Genomic DNA, 19,753 nt, shown 5'->3' with positions numbered 1-19,753 from the left:
ATAATTAAAATTAAACTCGCACTCGCCACTATTCAGTACGGAATTTTCTTTTGTTTATCGGTTTTTGACAGATCGATGCATATTCGAAATGTTCAAACACTCTCGATCGAAACGAGCAGAACGAATCGAAACGATCGAAATATCACTTTCGAACGAAATAGAAATCCGTCGGAATACAGAATAGGCACCATATTTTTCCTTGAAATTGTTTTTATTCCACCTGATATCTTCAACAAATCATCAGTTCGAACGACTGTTCACATGTTCTAGAAGAGGCAAACAGATACAGTTTTTTTTTCTGTATTATAGTGACTTTCAACTCTTTTGGCCGGTTGGCAGATCTCGAAACATCAGAGTAAGAGTCAGGGTCAGAAGTCAGAGTGTCATATGAAAGTTACAAGATGTGCTATCTGTTTTCAGGTTTTTATTTCCCGGCAAACTTCATCCCGCCCAAAATTTGTTTTTTGTTATCAATACCTTCAAACATTCATGTTTTATTACTAAGCGCAAGTTCAAGAGTCCAATCGCAGAACTGTTCATTGACTGATCTTCTAATCGACCCCGTTGAATTTACCTTTCACTAAAAAATTCTTAGTACTTCTACCAAAACTCATCATTATAATATCAGATTATTTTCAGACACAATTCTCGTTCAATATTTTTCAACCACTTGCAAATAACATGTTTCTCCGTTACATGGAATAAATGTTTGATACAGAAAATATGATAGAATGAAGACAAACCCCTCCCCTCTTCTCCCCTTAGAGAGGGGGAGGAGTGTCTATTCACCATAGAAACGTTTCGTGCCCCCTAAAGTCTTCTCATGCCAAATTTGGCTCCATTTGTTTGATTAGTTTTCGAGTCATGCAGAAATTTGTTTTTAATTTGTAAAACAGCTCACCTTAAGAGAGGGGGAGGAGTGTCGAACCACCATAGAATCATTTATTGCATTCTAAATTCTCCATATGCCTAATTTGGTTTCAGTTGCTTGATTAATTCTCGAGTAATGCAGAAATTTGTGTTTCATTTGTATGGCTGCAACCAATTTTCTTTATACTATAAAAAAGAGCGGGAAGATAGTGAAGAAAAAAACGATTTTCGCGGTTTTTTTAATAAGAAGAATAGATCCGAAAAATCGGACATCGGAAAGGAAAAGATCGATCTTCTAAATATCGATCCAAGATCGCCCAATCCTATCTACTATCACTAATTTGACATCCTCGAAAGCTATGTTTATAAAATTTGTCAGGTGGTGAGATTAAAATCAATGTACACCGGAAAAAAACTCTAAGATCGGAAAAAATCGAAGGAAAAAGATCGATCTTCGATCCAAGATCGCCCAAACCTAGCTCTGAGTCACTGTCTTGGTAAACCTTGAAACCACGATTCCATCCCATTTTGTTGACATTTTGCTTCATATTTTTCGAAGTTGATTTTTTAGACCAACACCAGAAGAACTAAAGAGATGAAGGTCATTAATGTTACACCTTCTCACGTCGAAAAAAGATCAAATTTTGCCCCAAACTTACATGATTCGGCAATGGAGTATGGTATGGTCTCTATTGTGGATTTATCGTGAATATCGTCGAACACAATTGTCTTTCAGCACATCAATGCAGCTAATAATCCGAACAAAGAAAACAAACAGTGGTTCGAAAATAGATTTGCTGGAATGAAAAACTTGTTCCCCGGACATAAATTCAGTGAAAAAACCTTCGGTGATTCTTAGTTTGAAGGATTTATGTCAATTTAAAGCAGTACACCCAGTTTTTTTTACGAGATTTTGTTTACACGGATTTTCCAATTAACGCGGATTTTCCCACGTGCCCGCGTAAAAAAAATACCAGTGCAATATCACATCTCTCCGTCAGCTCACACTTTTCTCTTATACTCCCTCAGAGCATATTACGGTAATTAGTGCTTGTAACGGAGCTCAGTGCCTATGAAGGAAAGTAGTGCCGCACCTTATCACGATTCTTACGTGGATTTTAGGTTTTGGGTAACGGGGAGCTCACCGGGCGGTACCACGGGACGGGGTTTTCACGGGCAGCGATTCGTGAACGTCTTTCCCTGTCTACTTAGCTCTGGACGGTCCAACAGTGGTACTGCACGTGCATCGGCAGTAGGATGCACAAATCACAAGGGAATCTTCTAGCAACAACAGATGACCCCATTCGTGAGGAAAACCGAACTATATCTACCAGTAGCCAACAAAATTGCAGGAAAAAACTACGGGTTTTCGGAAGCGAACAACACTCAACTTTTTACTTCCGTTTCACGTGAGGATAGTTCCATTTGATATCTATCATTAAGTGACATGATTTTTTTACGCTGATTTTCGAATTAACTCAAAGCACTTATTGCATACTGTGGAAGATATTGAGGGGGGTCTCAGAGAAGTTGAACAGAGTGTACCTGTTGAATCCTCAAATAGAGAACGAAAGAACTTGCAAGCTGAAAATGCATCCATGATGTATATATAGTGTTAATTCGTCCACAATCATAGAAATCAGTGTCTGTGATCAAACATTTCCATAACCCTCATGCGGTTAGCAGCACATCCAGGGCACAAATCGATAACAAATTCCACCACTTGTGTATCAAGATGATGGAATTATATTTCCCACATCAAAGTCCCATTCTCCGATCAAATCCCGCAGGACAAATGTGCGGGTGTGTTGACGAGGGCAGCGTCAAAGTTGCCTCTACCGGCTGTTTATCTCGATCCCGCTTACGTATGTGTGTTATCGCATCCATCGAACTTTCCGTTTCATGTTTCCATATTGAATACGACTCCCTGCGCGATTCCGAGCGTTTTGTTTTTTATTGTTCGTTGTTTGTTGTTTGTCGGCCCAGCTGGATTTCGCTCCGAACCCTGGGGATTATTTTATGGCGAATATTATTCGCCATTCGTGTTTGTGTGACATTTTTTTTCCCCCGGGGCGATTTTACATGTAGATAAGACATGTTTCGAAAGGGAAAAACAACCAATAGTTTAATGCTGGGGCTCGAAAGTTTCACTAGGGATAACACGTCTCCACCAAATTGACTCCACCTGTTGCGTCTTCCAATTTAGGAAAATTTTTGCTCTACCCTTGAAGGGATCAGGAGGTTTTAAGTTATTCGACAAGCAAACACTGCAAAAGTAAATTTATAGCTTTCGGATATTGAGAAAGGTTTCCTGATAAATATGGAGAAGGTACTGCACGACCGGAACAGATCCGTCCGCACCCACACCGCATGCAAGGATTAAAATCGATTGTGTGTGAGCTGCTCACGGTGGTTCGGCAGTCGTAAATTCCCGTCATCGCGTTCGACAGACCGACATTCTCAGTCCCACTGTGATATATTTGCTCAGATCTACGCAAGGGTCCCGTGCTGGTAATCAAACATATTATTTGGAGCAGTGGGAAATAGGAAATGGAGACGAATGACACTTGTGGGTAGCACTCGGAGTTTCTTAACACTCGAAAGCACAGTTTTGTCTTGCTTTTATTGATCGCCGAGGATCAAGACCACCCGTGGGGGGTCCACTGGGGAGAATATATGCGATCGATATATGGTATGCTTTTCCACAACCGGCACCACCATCGTTGCCAGATGCAGTTCGTGGGGAGTGGTTATTTTCGTTCAATTTAATCTTCACTGATCACAATCAGGTCCTTTTTCTCGATATCGCCATTCTTGCAGAGCAGTGGGAGCTGAACTAATAAAAAGCAGTGTTCATTTTGTACTTGCAGATGAGTGTTTCTATTATCTTCGATAGTGTATATTATTGTTCTTCGATTTTGTGTCCTCTCGTGTGTCTAGAATCGGTTTCTAACGTATAATATGACGCCATTTTCGGAACAAATTGTGAATGAAATGGTAAAACATGTCAACACATGGAGTGCCATTCACATCCAGCGCAGTTCGATCGGAACGGAAATAAACTGAGACATAACATCATAACTGAGACATAACTAACATAACGTTGTCAGCTATTTTAACACTCGCAACGGAAATGTAATGTCATACGCCAACGAATGAATGGTTTCAATAAATGTATTGATATTGACACTATGACGACAAGGAAGGAAACATATTTTCGCGTACGCAATGATGGAACGTTAGTGCTCAATATTTGTGTACATTTTTCGGCATCATTCCTTTCAAACTAGATTTTTTTTTACCAAAGCATAAAAGGATATTAGTGATGATGTATTTCACCTATAACAGATTAAAAACATATGATGACGAGGACTTCTAGGAACGATCCGATTGTTCAATCCTTAGGAGGAAAAACCGAGCAATGAAAACATATATGCGTCCGATAGAAGCAAAGAGCAATTCCAAATGAAATCGACAAATGACAAAACATGAGTATTTTTGATGCGAATGATAGATTGTGTTCCGTTTGGGTGGGAGGAAATATGAGTTTTCCACAGCAATTGGGAATTTTTTGATTCAAGTGTAACTGGTAAAAGGGCGTACCGATTTTAGTAAGAGAAATTTTTGATAATTTATATCTCAAAAACTATGAGTCGTACCGAAATAGTGTCTTAGAAAAAGTTTTAGAGTATTGATGTTAAAACGTGAAAAAAATATACACTGAGAAAAAAAATTAGTACTCTTTTTTTTATTTACAAAAATAAAACTTTAATTTGCAATATCTAAAATACATTTTTTTTATTTTTTAATATTAAATAGAAATTATGTAGAAAATTCAAAAAATCTGTCCAAGATGGTAAAACTTTTTTTTGTGAATTTTGTGGAACATCGATTTTTTATGAATTTTCGAAACTTCGAATTTTGTATGTTGACAATCATTTTTAGCCACAAATTATGAATCCTGATGTGATTTAAAATAAAAATGCTCATTATTAATCTCCTTCTAAATGCAGCCATTCTCGAGATATTTGATTTTTTTTTGGTTAAGTCGTTCGTGAGTTATAGTGTCGCAAATATGGAGCAATATAAAGAGAAAATCCGACATATCTTACAGTACCACTATGACAAAGGCAAAAATATATCTCAAGCTGCCAATAAAATTTGTGCAGTTTATGGACCCGATACAGTTTCCATTTACACCGCATAACGATGGTTTCAACGTTTTCGTTCTGGTGTAGATGTCGTCGAAGATGCGCCACGCTCCGGAAGGCCTGTCGTCGAAAATTGCGACAAAATCGCTGAATTAGCCGAGAAAGACCGGCATAGTAGCAGCCGTAGCATCGGCCAAGAGCTGGGGATAAGTCATCAAACCGTTATTAACCATTTGAAGAAGCTTGGATTCACAAAGAAGCTCGATGTATGGGTGCCACACACGTTGACGCAAAAAACATCTTTGACTGTATCGACGCATGTGAATCGCTGCTGAATCGCAACAAAATCGACCCGTTTCTGAAGCGGATGGTGACTGGCGATGAAAAGTGGGTCACTTACGACAACGTGAAGCGCAAACGGTCGTGGTCGAAGCCCGCTGAAGCGGCTCAGACGGTGGCCAAGCCCTCATTAACGGCCAGGAAGGTTCTGCTGTGTGTTTGGTGGGATTGTCAAGGAATAATCTATTATGAGCTGCTTCCCTATGGCCAAACGCTCAATTCGGACCTGTACTGCCAACAACTGGACGCACTCATGAAGAAGAGGCCATCTTTGATAAACAGAGGCCGCATTGTCTTCCATCAGGACAACGCCAGGCCACACACTTCTTTGGTGACGCGCCAGAAGCTCCGGGAGCTCGGATGGGAGGTTCTTTTGCATCCGCCGTATAGTCCGGACCTTGCACCAAGTTTCAATTTTTCTACATTACTTCTATTTTATATGAAAAAAAAAATAAAAAAATATATATTTTAGACATTGCAAATTAAAGGTTTTTTTCGTAAATAAAAAAATAATAATTTAATTATCAAAGTAATTATAGTAATTGCCAAAGAAAGTTTCATCAATAGTATTTTTACGAATAACATGTCTTCTTAAGATTTATGGATAGAATTTGATAAAATAGGTCTAAGAAAAAACCCTTCGATTTGTCTTCAGATTTTACTCCCGACCAAATCAATGGATATTTCAGTAATAACTTTACTCTAAGTAATTCAATAAGCAATGTTGGCAGCACCAATAACAGAATTCCAGTTCAATGACGTTGAAGAATATCACATCGTTAAAGCTATTTTTGAAATTAAATCGAACGCAGTTGAATTTGATGGCATTCCCATAAAATTTATCAAAATAATGTTGCCATTAATTATTGAACCGCTCAAATATTTATTCAATCAAATTTTCGTAACAAGCATCTATCCAAAACAGTGGAAGACTTCCAGGATTAATTCAATTAGGAAGAAGAAAACATCCTCGTCACTTGAAAATCTTAGACCAATAAGCATTTTAAGTGCATTATCAAAGGCATTTAAGCGAGTGCCCCAGGAGCAAATCAGTTGTTTTCTATCCAGAAATAATCTACCCTCTCTCAATCAATCTGGGTACCGCTCTGGACACAGTATTTATTTCAACTGTACGAATATTTAACAGAAAGAAGCAAATGATAATTTGTTGATTCTAAATGCACAGCAATATTCATTTCATCTCGCTTCAGAATAGAAGAATTTTATTCTCAAATGAAGTCGTTGGTCTAGGAGTGACAATTAAGAATAATTTTGAATGGGATGACTTTGTATTAAAACAATGTGGAAAAATCTACGCGTCTTTGAGAACTTTGAGGAAAGCAAGTTCTCTTAGTTCTCGGACTAAACAGATGCTTTTCAAAACTCTAATCTACCCGCATTTTTTATTCCCTGATTTTGTACTAATGCAAGCTTCAGCAAACGTCATAAACCGAATTAGGGTTGTATTAAATTGTGACATACGTTTTGTTTTCAATTTAAATCGGTTCGCAAGCGTGACTCACATGCAGCTCTTTTTAATAGGTTTAAGATTAGATATTTTTTTTGAAAATGCGATCAGTTATCCTGTTACATAAATTAGTATCAAGTCGAACTCCTCCATACTTGTATAGACATACTTGTATAGAAAACTTATGCCTATGAGAAGCCAGCGAGGTAGAAATTGTTCAATCCACCGTTACAGTACATCGCATTATGGAAGCTCATCATTTGTAAGAGGTGTCAGTATATGGAATGAATTACCGTCTTATATCCAATTATTGGATTCAGCAGTGGGATTTGAGAGCGTGTGTAAAATAATTCGATCAAAATTAGATAGTGTTTTTCTTTTTTTCTTTTAAAAGTATACTTTTTGTGAATATGGAATTTTATAAAATACGAAATGTAATTGATCACTTAGTCTTACCAGCGGCACTTGAACACAAAAGACGTATGTCTCAAGTTTTTGGAGCTCAATGAAATAAATAAATAAATAATTTTTTTTTCTAAGTGTATATTTTTTTCCCTTTTGAACATTAATACTCTATAACTCTTTGTAAGACACTATTTCGGTAGAACTCATAGTTTTTAAGATATAAATTATCAAAGATTTCTCTTACTAAAAACGATACGCCCTTTCCAAAAGTTACACTTGAGTTAAAAAATTCCCAAATGCTGTGAAAAACCCATATTTCTCCCAACCCAAACGGAATACAAACATTGATTTCAAATACTCATGTTCTGTAAAATTGTCCATTTCATTTGGAATTGGTCATTGATATCACATGATTACGAGGACTTCTTGAAACGAATCAATTGTTCAATATTTAGGAGGAAAAATCGAGTGATGAGCGACTCTCGTAGACATAATTCGCACATTGCCTTGGGGGCAATGAATTTACCCTCTGTAAAAACTCGAATGCCACCCGCAACCAACCGGACGACGTTAATAATCCGACACTAATTGGAACAAAAATTGATAGATTAAACACAGAGCAGACCCTCCCGGGAACCCGATAGCATTAATTGTTTTATAAATTCATCCCAGTTTCTTACCAGCAACTCATAGCGGCCAAGAGATCTCAAGTCTGCTGGTCAAGAACGAGTTGCTGCAAATAGATTGAATCCGCTAATGCGGGGGTGAATGTCGTCATTGGTATAGAAATAATGAAATTTTCATGGTAGTTCAAAGTTTATCACTTCGAGATGCAACAATTCGTTTCTCGGTGTGGAATAAAAGCATTATTTTCACTTCGTTATTCCGAATAAAAGTTCACATCTCTGGAATTGAATCTACTCCCTCTTGAGAAGACTCATGTAAAGCTTCTCGCATTTCGCGGTACAATAACGCAAAAATTGTTCATTATCTGGGTGGAGAAATATCCTACTGTTTCTGGAGAATTGTCATGCCTCAATCATCTTACATCTTACATATTGCTGTGTGGGAGCACAACAGACACTGCGGGAACATTGTATGTTACGCACAACTGCGACTTGAAATAAAATACTTCTCATGAAATGTTTGCATTACACTTGCCTCGGTACCGATGCGAAAAAGTTTGTCGTGCTTGCATTTTAAATCCTAGCAATATGCTGGGAGTAACCGGGGAAGGATACTTCAATTTTCCGCTGATGTCGTCCGGTAGACCACCATATTGTGGTGATGCACAGCAAGAGGCGTGAACCGCAAATGTCGTGCATTTAAAAGCATCATTATTTCCCTTAGGATGCGCACACACACACATACAAATATGCGGACGGCATGGCCAGGATCCGAAGGAATAATTTTTATTTGCATTTGAAAGAAGGAAACGTTATTTTTAGATATGCAGCTATATACCGCTGACTTGCCCGTTTCTGTTCTCGCTGTTGGACTCAAACTGTCTGTTCTGTGTATTTAGCATAGAGTGTCGAAAAAGGAAGCTGATGGAAAAGTTATTTGAAACCAATTAGTGTTGGGACAATTCACTGGAGAGCTGAACAAAGTGAGCCCTTTTATTATATTAATCCAGCCTCAGTGGCCACTTGTGATTTGTTCTATTCAGAATGAATATTTTATTGTGAGTAATTGCCGACCATCGGTTGAATGTTTTGTGCAGACAGCTCGTCATCGATAAGAGCAAAGGATGTTCTGAAAAAATTAAGTGCAAAAAATGTATGATGGAGAAACATTACATCTCAAATTCATCCTTCGATAATGGAGCGACGTTAATTTATCCGAACAATAGAATACGTTGTCCGATTTACAAGTGAAAAATGGAAACTGACCCAACAGCAAGCAAGGACATTGCGTCACGAATCTCGTAACCGTATGGTACCACTGAATCTTTAAAAAGTGAATCGGAAATAATAATATACCAATCATTGAAATGAGGAAACGGTTTTATATACATTTTATTCAACGGTTTTGACATAGACCACTAATAGAAATCATGTGAAATTCATAGTGCACATCACAAGTACAATAATGTTCTAGTAAAACCTTGCTTCGGAAATAATTAACTGTAAAGTGTTGAAATTATTCTAATTACATTATTACTTATCATTACTCATCTTAAATTTATATTTTCGAATGTGTGATTGTAGGATCCGAATCAAACAAGGGAGAGCGCTCATTGGGTTTTTAAGTGTGTCGTTTGATAATTCACCGCGGTCAGCCCAACGTCATTCTACGATGACTTGAGCTGTGCCAACAATCCATGGTCAACATATACGTAAGGGTAGAGAGCAAAAGACTTCGATTCCTATGACACAATCATCAGAAGAGGTTTGAGGAAGAATACATTCACTTGCGAAACGCTATCATGCGCAACACCGACACAGCCTTTGTTGTTGCCAGTTGAAAACGTTTGCAAAAGAAATGAAGTCTTCAATGAGCTCCATTATAACATTACCCGTATTCCATCCAACATGTTACTGGATGTATTCGGTTGAATGACAAAAGCGAGTATTACCTTATACGCACATTTTTAGTTTGGTTAGTGGGCAAAATACGCCCTGGGAAAAAGTAAATTCTGATCCATTTACTGATTCCTGTATTCTGAAAACCGATCGCAACACAAGTTCAATCGATTCGTGGACAGCCTTGCCATGTAATTCGAATTGACCTTCATGTTCCATTTCTTTGAAGCAAAATTGGTAATGGATTTTCAGGTGAAATAAATACGTTTTTTAAAACAAGAATTCTAAACGAAAAAGTACTCTACCGAAGAAAAAGAGCCTCTAATATGTGTTTTGTTCAACAGGATAACACAGAAAAATATTGTACGAAAATTATCTCTGATAATAATTTTATAATATGGATAAAGTTCTCGCGAAAACTCAATGAGATTTATAGAAAAACAATTAATTTATGACTATGTCTGTTTTTCATTCAATTTTTTGGCAATTTAAAACTGACATTCAATGCTCATATTGATGTTGAGTTCTACAGTTCGATGAGAGCAATAAATACATTTGCATGTTCGAGAGAAAAGGAAGCAATGCGAATGTGTTTCGAATTCAGAATACCGATGTGAATACTCCTCGATTGAATCACAACGACAGAATAATGAGCTTTCAAATTGACCGGTATATCAGCTCCAATGAACTTGTCTGGCGTATTTTTTGGTTTCCCAGTTCATGAACGGGACCCAACACTTTTAAATTTAGCCGTCCTTTTTTTTACCCACCGAAATTAATTTTGATTTTCTTCATTTTATTTCAATTTTATGACAAAAATATATTACTTTTTTCGCTTTCCGCATTCTATCATGAGGGTGGAACATACGCTCGCTTCGAAGTGGATGGTTTCTTTGTGGTGATCATACGTGAGCGACCGGGAGTTTTGCAAAACATCTGGGCTAGATAGGATTTCGTAACCTTAGTTCGAAAGTTCGGTAAATGATTATTTAAATGAGGATTCCAAAAAAAATCTATTTTTTTTATGTTTACAAACTCAGTAGACTTCAGACTAGTTTTGTCAGCGGATCCAGTGAACTTTCCGGGTCCTACAACTAGGTCTGACACATTTGACTGTTCTCCAATCTCAGCCATCAATCGATTAATTTTATTGATCGTGAAAACATTCAAACACATTCACAATACATTAGATATTTTTTTATTTAACAGCTAAAATATCCACTATAAATAATTTAAATGGCAGAACAACGTTTACCGGGTAAGCTAGTAAATTTGTATTGGTAATCGCAAAGGGGTGATTTCAGGCCAACAATCAAAAATAATCACAGAATTAAATCGCTCCGTAAAGAAGACTTTGCTATGTGATTGGATTAGCGGGAACAGTTTTGTCCACAATGAACTTTTTGAACAAAACGAAACGATCATTCGATAATTATTGATTGACGGTTGATTAATTTGAACGTTGTATTGATAATCAATCTAAGAAACGAAATTTCACTTTTCCATCATATAGCCACATTTTTTCACAAACCTCGTATTATACATTATTCAATACTCCATCCTTCAGTTTAGAAATTATTAAATGAGATCTCAGAGTGGATAATTCAATTTTTGATTATTTTTTTCAGCAGTAACATGAAAAAAATCCAACTATTATGAATTGAACGACTGCCATACCTTATGCGTGATAATGTTTGCACCATCGTACAAATGAGGTTCTCGGTTCACCTGTGCATGCAATGCTTGAGTTTTCTTCGCATGTACGTAAGCTATAATTCATACCATAATAGGATATGAGTAAAAGAAGCCGATTTCCTTATTTTGACAGTTGTATCATGATGAAGTGGCAGCGTATTCATGATTTGTTCTATGCTCAAATATCGCAAAAAGGCATTTCAATCGTGAGTGTCACGTCAAAAGAAAAGTGCGAATCCAGTGCTCAATCATAATAGAATATTGCGGGGCGCAGTCGAGGGCATGAAAAAATGATTAACAACCGCTTCCGGGAGCTACGAGTCGAGAAGATGTAATAAAAAGTTGAACTTTCTCAAGCATAAAAATCCGGTAATCCTGTTTACCGACGAGAGCATGTTTACTGTCGATCCCGTATCAAATTCCAGAAGCGATTGCTAACTCTCTCCTGGTAGAAGACGTGATCGACGAGCATAAAAACTTGCATCTGACCAAGTATCGTGTTAACGTTATGGTGTTTGGATTGTTGACTTTCGATGGCAAGAAATGAAACCGGTGTTCATTCCAGAAGGTGACAAAAAAAACACGGAGGTCTACATCGGGATTTTAAATAAGTATGTTTTTCCGTGGACCAAATAGTAGTACGACCCGAAGCCAAATGTTGTATTTTGAACCGCACTTAGAAGTGGTTGCAGGAACATCTGCCGTTCTGGGCGAAGATATGTGGCCGCCATCGAGTCCCGATCTTAACCCGTTGGATTACTCAGTATGGCGGGTCATGAAGGCCAAGGTCTGTTCAGCCACCCGAATACGGCAAGCCTCATACAAACATTGACCCGTACATGGAGAGGAAGGGTACAGGCTCTATAATTAGGACCCGCCTTGCATTCCGGAAGCATGTTGTTACGGACAGATGAGGATTAGAGTGACGGATACACAATAACATAGTATAAAACTCTCAGAAACATTCTCCTTGTGAATAAATAAACAAAAAAATCGGAGCCGAAATTTTAGATTATTTTCAAAATTTTAACATTGCTCAATGGTGCAAACATTATCACGCATACGGTATTCACCTGATTGCGGTTTTCGGCAAATTCAAAACCTGACCACCTTCCAACTCCGGCAGACTTCGTCGAATCAATTTTCGGATGTTTCAAAAAACCATATTGCCCTGATTATTGGCTGTCCTGGCAATAATATTTGAAGATGTTGGTTATCGTTTCCTTAAGAATATTCTGCTGGTCGGAAAAAAACATCCTCCTGTATCTCTTCGACAAGATATTAAACCAGGAAGCAATCCCAGGTGACAGAAAAGAATGCTACTGATTGCTATACCAAAACCCGATTAGAGTGAAATTTTATCGACCATTGATGACGCACAGAAGATTCATTGCTCTAATGAAATCTCGTGATCTACTCGACCACGTCAATTCGCTTTTTGTTTAAAAAAAAGTGGCGACGATTACTTCACCGATCTTTAGGATCTTATTGTTTCCCAACTGGAAAGGAGCATGAATGATTTATTTCTTTCAATCTGTCGAAAGCATACGTAGCGTTTTCCAATCATTAAATCTCTCGAGATATGGGGAATCAAAGGTCGCATGAGCCGTTATCTACAAAGCTCATTATCGAAAACCACCGTTCCAGGATTAAGATGCGCTAGAAACTTCAAATCGCTTGAAACTCCGTTACATTATGGACAGATGAAATAGGCTTTACAGTTCCACCAGAAAATCCTAACTCTCCCACATGCGAAGTGCAAAGTCCTTGTGCGACAATGCATATTAGGTGAACTGGTGTGCACCACAATAGATAAACAAAAAAGACGCAGTGGTTCAAGACTCCTAGGAAAGAAGAAGAAATGGGAGCTTTTAGGTGCTATTCACACTGAATATAGACCCATTCCAGCGTGACGTGACAACGTTTTGACTCACTAAAAATAGGTTCATTTTCGTTTTCTAAACAAAGCATACGATTTCCAAAAAAGTAGTAGATGTTAAAGTGGAATTGATAAAATTTTCTACAAGAATCTCCAGTTGTAGAATATTTTACAGTTAGATTCGCTTGTTGCCAGACCAATACTTTTGTGTCGTGACAACACCTGTCTTTTTGCGGTTTCCGACTTTTGCACAGTAATGTTGTATTTTCAGTTCCGTTTCAAAACATACAAATAAACTTTGTTGTATGATTTGTCAACAAAAGATGATTCACGAATTCCTGTATATTCAGTTTTTCTTTAAAACTCACAGAAACTTGGAAAAAATCGGCATGCATTTTGTGACGTGACAACGCACCCTGTGCGAAAAAAACAGTCTCCACAAAGCGTTGTCACGTCACTAGGATTGGGCGATCTTTATAAAAAGATCGATCTTATTGAATCGATTTTCCAAACAGCGTAGGGATCGATCCACTGATTAAATCAGTACCAAAGAATCGATCTTTGCTGAATCGATTTTTGAAAAATTAGAAGCTTGTTTCGATTTATATGCTTATCCTATATGAATACTGTCGTTTCTTTAAACAGGGAATACAAATTTCATATTTCTATTCAAATATCAAAAGCATTTCCTCTTGTTCCACAGCATGAAGGCCACAGCTACAGGGAATTCATCTTGCGCCGTCAGGTAGTTGTTTTATTTGATGAATTAATCGAAAAAGTATCATTAGAAATTGAACAACAGCCCAGAACTTAGCTAACAATGATCCCATAAAAGCCAATCGTGCCATACGATTCTCGATTTTGGCGCCAGATCTAAAAAACAACCTTTCGCCAGTAATTAATGTCAACATCAGGTTCATTGATCCTACGCGCAGCCTGTTACAGTTCATCCCCTATGTAGCTTCCATTAGTTCTGTCTCTGTCAGCATTTGTACTGAAGTAAATCGTAGAAGAAGCGATCCAAATGCTGACATTATGTTTAAAAGAAATGTTAGCTGGCCTTTGGTGAGATAAAAAATCGATGAACACTGAAAAACAAATCTACAAAAAGATCGAAAAGATCGAAAGCAGAAAATCGATTTTCTCGATTTTCTCGAGTACAAAAGATCGATCCAAAAAATCGGAAATCGGAATGGAAAAGATCGATTGTTTGAGAATCGATCCGGGATCGCCCAATCCTACACGTCACACAATCAATAAATTGTATTAAACAAGAATTTCACCATATTGTTAGGTACTATTTTTTATGTTTTTTATTACTCTGAATATTTCTCAGTTTCCTCTGAGATCTCCTTTTACCCTTCCAAAAGTCGATCCTATAGGGGAAAGTGGTCCTAACACAACCGACGGTCCTAAACCTATCTCCAATGGTATCTCAGGAATGGTGCTTTCTACGGAATTTTCAGTAGTATCAAATGAAAGGTGTCACAACGTTGACAATTTGATAATATGGTAACTTTTTCTGGTTCTCTTCATTCTAGCATTTTAGCGTCACTTTGCGTTTTCATTGCTCCAAAAACATAGTAAAAATATTATAACTTGTATGGAAAATGAGATCAATGTTCTTTAAGATTGCGAAACATTACGAAACAAGGCAACTTTAGTTGCTTATGGTATGTTCATCAAAATAAAGTATATAAAGTGAATCTACCTGTTACCTGCAGTACACGACATGCCGTTGTGTGGGAAAAGTCGGGGTGGTCCTAAACCGACCCCCAGTTTTTACATTGTGATTATTTAACACGTTCACTCTGGTGTTTGCCATCTATGTCCCGCACAAGTCTGGCTCATCGGGCGGCGCTCACTACCGGTGGAACGCATTTGATTTTGCTATCAGAATGACTGTATGTATGCATCCGTGTCCTGTACAAGGACGTTTATGTTTGCATGTTGAAGATGGCGTTGTCATTGATGTTGACGTTGACGTTGACTTTGATCGTTGACCGTTGACGTTTGCGTGTGCATTTGTATGTGCACTTTTTTTTGTCTAACTCTGCACGCGTCGCTCTAACACTAATTCTTGCCACTCTAACATTATCTCCCTCTTGCTCAAATCCTATCTGCTAACTATAAAACTTTATTCTATTTTTTCATTCTTATTCGCGGACCCGTGGATATATGCCAACACTACCATGATCGTACTGTGGGATTTAACGTCATTTCCGGCATTTTAAATCCGTTTTCAGCGAACCGGTATTTCATCGGAATACGATATTCGACTTCCACTGGCAAGACACCTGTACCCAATACCCATTTCGTATGGCCATATTTTTTTGTCATTGAATACTATTATCGAAACAAGATTATATACTATTTATATTCTGGTATCTACGTTCATCTATTGTTCACAAAACATAGAAGAAAGTTCATTTGTTTGTTTCGATACGGAACTGAAATTAATTAAATTAATCATTAAAGTTCAATAGTCCGAAACAGTAAAAAGTCAGGTGTTGTCAATTCACAGAAGGATTTGATTGACAACAAGCCAATCTAACTATAAAATATTCTCCAACGGATGTTCCTTGTAGGAAATTTTCTCAATTTTACTATAACATCGTTTAATTTTGTGTGATTTATACATGAAAACGTAAAAAAAAGTATTTGTAGTGAGTCAAAATGTTGTCACGTAACGCTGGAATGGATCGTATACTTTGCGTGACGTGACAACAACTTCTTGAGACAGTTGATACTCCTCTATTTGTGGATCGATCTTAACCAAATTTTGTGGGTTGTTGACCATTATTGTTTGCTCAAAGAAATTCAAGTATAAAAATGTTTGAACTCAGGTTCATCTGATAAACTAAAAACATCCGGAATTCCTTCTGTTTTTTTCCATTGTTCAGTTAGACCACGGGACAGCGCACACAGTTGATATGATCATTGTTGTGTTATTAATAGTACAACAGCCCGATTTTTCTTTCAGAGCAGAGCAGTAGTATGGATGAATCGATTTCCATTCGACCGTGGATCGATCTGCATCTGATTATTGTTGCGTTAGCGTAGTTATTTCTATAACAACAGAAAGATGGTCAATTGAGTGCCCTGAGTTTTGAACTCACGATCGATCGCTTAGTAAGCGAACGCGCTACCAATGTTACTACGAAGACCACCAAATTCCGTAATATTTTAACATGATTTTGTTTTGTATGTTTGTGTTCCTCTTCCAGTGCTGAATGTTTCATTCCGATACGCGCAGTTTCGTAAAAGTTGCGCTTAGAACTGCGCATCGTATAAAGTGGTCTAATCAGCTTTACTACACAGTTAAATTTTGCAAAAATTGTCTCCCGAAAAGCTACATCATTGCGCGAATCGGATAAAGTCGCAAAGTGTACGAAGTATGCGATGTTTAGAATCAAACTGCCACTTTGGACCTGCCTGAACTTAAATTTGTTGAAAAATGGATGGCAGAATCCACCAACAGTCCTGAATTGTGACCTATCGGAAGATATCTGACAATAGCCAAAAGGTATCCCAAAAAGAATGGGATAGAAGATACTGTTGAAAATTTCATGACAATGTGGCATAGAGTAATGTTAAAAAAGCATATACTCGTCCAAATGTACAATAACGTTCATGTGTACTAGTCAAATTAAGAAGTTTTTTTCTAGAATAAATTGTTTCTAAACCAAAATAGGTGTCAACTTTATAAAACGAACAGTCCTCAGATGGAAGACGAAAGAATTCGGTTCATGTTGTACTCTCGCGTGAAAAAATCCGACGTGGTCTGCTCCAGAAATATCAAAATCCTAGAAAGTCCGATAACGAGAAGTGTCGACAACTCCCAAAGCTTTGAGTTGGTGTGAAGCGAAAGTATTGTCCACCAGATTGGCAAGCCCGAAAATGGTAAAATTTGAATGAAAATTCTAATTTGATGTTTCTTGAATACTCAAAATACATACTTCTGTTCCTTATTGTTCATTATTTTTTGTCTAGGGTTTTTTTTGATGTTCCAATAAAACCTTATCATAACAATACGAAATCATATTATCAGACGCACTTTTCGTTATAAACAGAACGATGGACTCGAAGATGAACAAACAAAAAGGTACTCTACTGTATATCAAAACTCTCGTAGGTCCTGTGAAGTTTGCCCGTCTGCAAAAAGTCAATTTTGATAAATTGAAAATCACATACACACACTCTTTACAGATACACGGGCCAAAGGTTGTGCAGTCCACTGATGATTCAACAAAAGCCAAAGGTTGTACCGCGCATGACAACTCTACACGAGCTGATGATTGCGCCGGCTAGTGACCATTCTATCCTGGATTCCTCGAGAAGACGCACCACGCTAGATACGGGGTACAGACTAGGGGGGCGTTGCTGATTAATGGTCAGCTGCATCCCAATAGGAAGTATCCCGTGTCGGGCACAGGTACAGATCATTGAAGACAGCAACATCACAATTACGAAAACACTTGTAATACTAACCTCGAGCCAACCGCGAGTAATCGGTTACATATTACTAACATTGTCGAAATATTGAACTCCCGGCCCCGTCAGGTTGACGCCATATGAGCCTTAATAAAAATATATATTTTGGATAAAAAAAAAAATTAAAATCTTAGCTATAGTATCCGTGACTATTTTCAGGGAATAGAGTAGAGGTGCACCCGTGGCCGAGTGTTTGGGTTCGATTCCCGTTCTGGCCGGGGGATTTTTCATCAAAGAAATTTCCTTCGACTTGCACTGTGATCACGCGTGTTCTAGAGCTCGCCCCTCGGAATACATTCAAGGCGTGTTGTTCGGCTTAAGAAATCTCAACTAAGTATTAATGAATGACGCTAGTTAATGCATACGTTGAGACGATAAAAGTTCCAAAGGGAACGTTGACGCCAAGAAGAACTAATGAGAGTGTTGTAATGTTGAAAAAGTGTTATTTGAAGTGATAGATGATTATACTTGAACGTAGTATTGCTAATGTAGCCAAACGGATGTAGATGTTCAATTCTTTCCGAGGAACCCCTAATGGAATCATGGTGAATCTAGTATTGGCATTTGAAAAGGATAATGGGGAATTCTAATTTAAATTCTCCAATGAAGCATTTAATAATATTTGTCATAAATGATTCATTGTGCCGACTTTATACAAAAAAACGATATAGGTATAACAATCATTCATCGGAATTCGTAGCAGTGTTTCTTCCATTATTAACCTTTCCCGTTAAACTTCTAAATACAGGGCGCCATGGTTATCCAGCAAAACAATGCATTCAGGTTTCAGCGCGACGACGATACCCAATTTGTACGCCGTCATGGTTCGTTGGTTTGTCCACCACCCCTCGTGAAATAATTTCCAGGAGAGGTCCCATTTGTTCCATGGGTTCCATGGGCTTCGTCATTAGTGCGAATCCTTCCAACGAATTCGTCTATTGTTGGCGAAAATCAACGGTCCTCTTCCCAGCGATGATTTCATTACGAAATGTGATCCCACTCCAGGAAACCATTGAGGAATGGTGGGGGAGGGAAGTGTGGGATACACCAATCAAACATGGTGGAAAATTGCGTTTCTTGTCACTTTATTGCAGATAAAAGGGCACCGACTGATGGGGCTATACAAAATGGATAAACTAATTACCGTGGGCAGGTTTTTTTTTGCGCTACACTAGTAGACTCCTTTCTCAAGCTGGTTTCGTTTTTCTCGACGGGATGTAGTCCAATTATTTACTGATGCTGTTCGATTGGAGATTGCTTCACTATGATTGTCTCAAATGCCTCAAATACTTAGCTAATAAAACTTCACTGCTTTCCTTCCATAAAAACAAACTTCACTGAGCACTATTGGTTTATGTTTTCGCCATGATGATTATTACACTAGCACGGAGTGTCCACACAACCAACAACTCCCCGTTGACCAGCAAACTGGACTGCAAGAAAACTGGGAACTGGAAAGGTCACTCCAGTGTGACCCGGATCACGAGATGTCTGCTTCGAAAATTCACTGATTGTGAATGGAAAATCCTGTCGTCGGGCTTTTTATATGGCAGCGAAAGTGTTGGTGTAATATCATGCTCTCGTGATAGAACCTTTTGGGAGAGAGAAAATGTTTTTTGCTTCCGGCGGTGCCATGAACTGTGGGAAGGATGCGTTCAACCGTCACGAATTTGTTCCAGCCAGAAGGACATTTTGAGCCAAGGCTGTGCTCCCACTGTGCAACATTTATGAATGCCAATCGATAGGTCTGCGCCTGCGGTTGGAAAAACGGAAAAATATTCTCCCTCTCTGGCCTGCACTCATGGGTTTTATCCATACAGGAAGATACAACGTTCTTATGATTAGAGCCTATGTTTGTCAATGAAGAGCAGTACTTTCCGACGACATTCTCTGAGCGATTCGCGTGATGTGATGAACTAGAAATGAG

At 38.1% G+C, this 19,753-nt stretch overlaps 1 protein-coding gene across 1 annotated transcript in view; it reads right to left on the bottom strand.

Moving 5' to 3' along the window:
* Positions 1–19,358, bottom strand: part of LOC129771960 (trichohyalin) — a 44,713-nt gene extending 25,355 nt beyond the window's left edge. Inside the window, exon 1 of the mRNA XM_055776123.1 lies at positions 18,971–19,358. The gene's annotated coding sequence lies outside the window, so the exon portion shown is untranslated. The remainder of the gene's footprint in view (positions 1–18,970) is intronic.
* Positions 19,359–19,753: the final 395 nt, after the last annotated feature.

This window comes from Toxorhynchites rutilus, chromosome 2 (genome assembly GCF_029784135.1).
Source record: "Toxorhynchites rutilus septentrionalis strain SRP chromosome 2, ASM2978413v1, whole genome shotgun sequence".
Classification (NCBI taxonomy): domain Eukaryota; kingdom Metazoa; phylum Arthropoda; class Insecta; order Diptera; family Culicidae; genus Toxorhynchites; species Toxorhynchites rutilus.
This window is presented reverse-complemented; position numbering and strand designations above follow the sequence as displayed.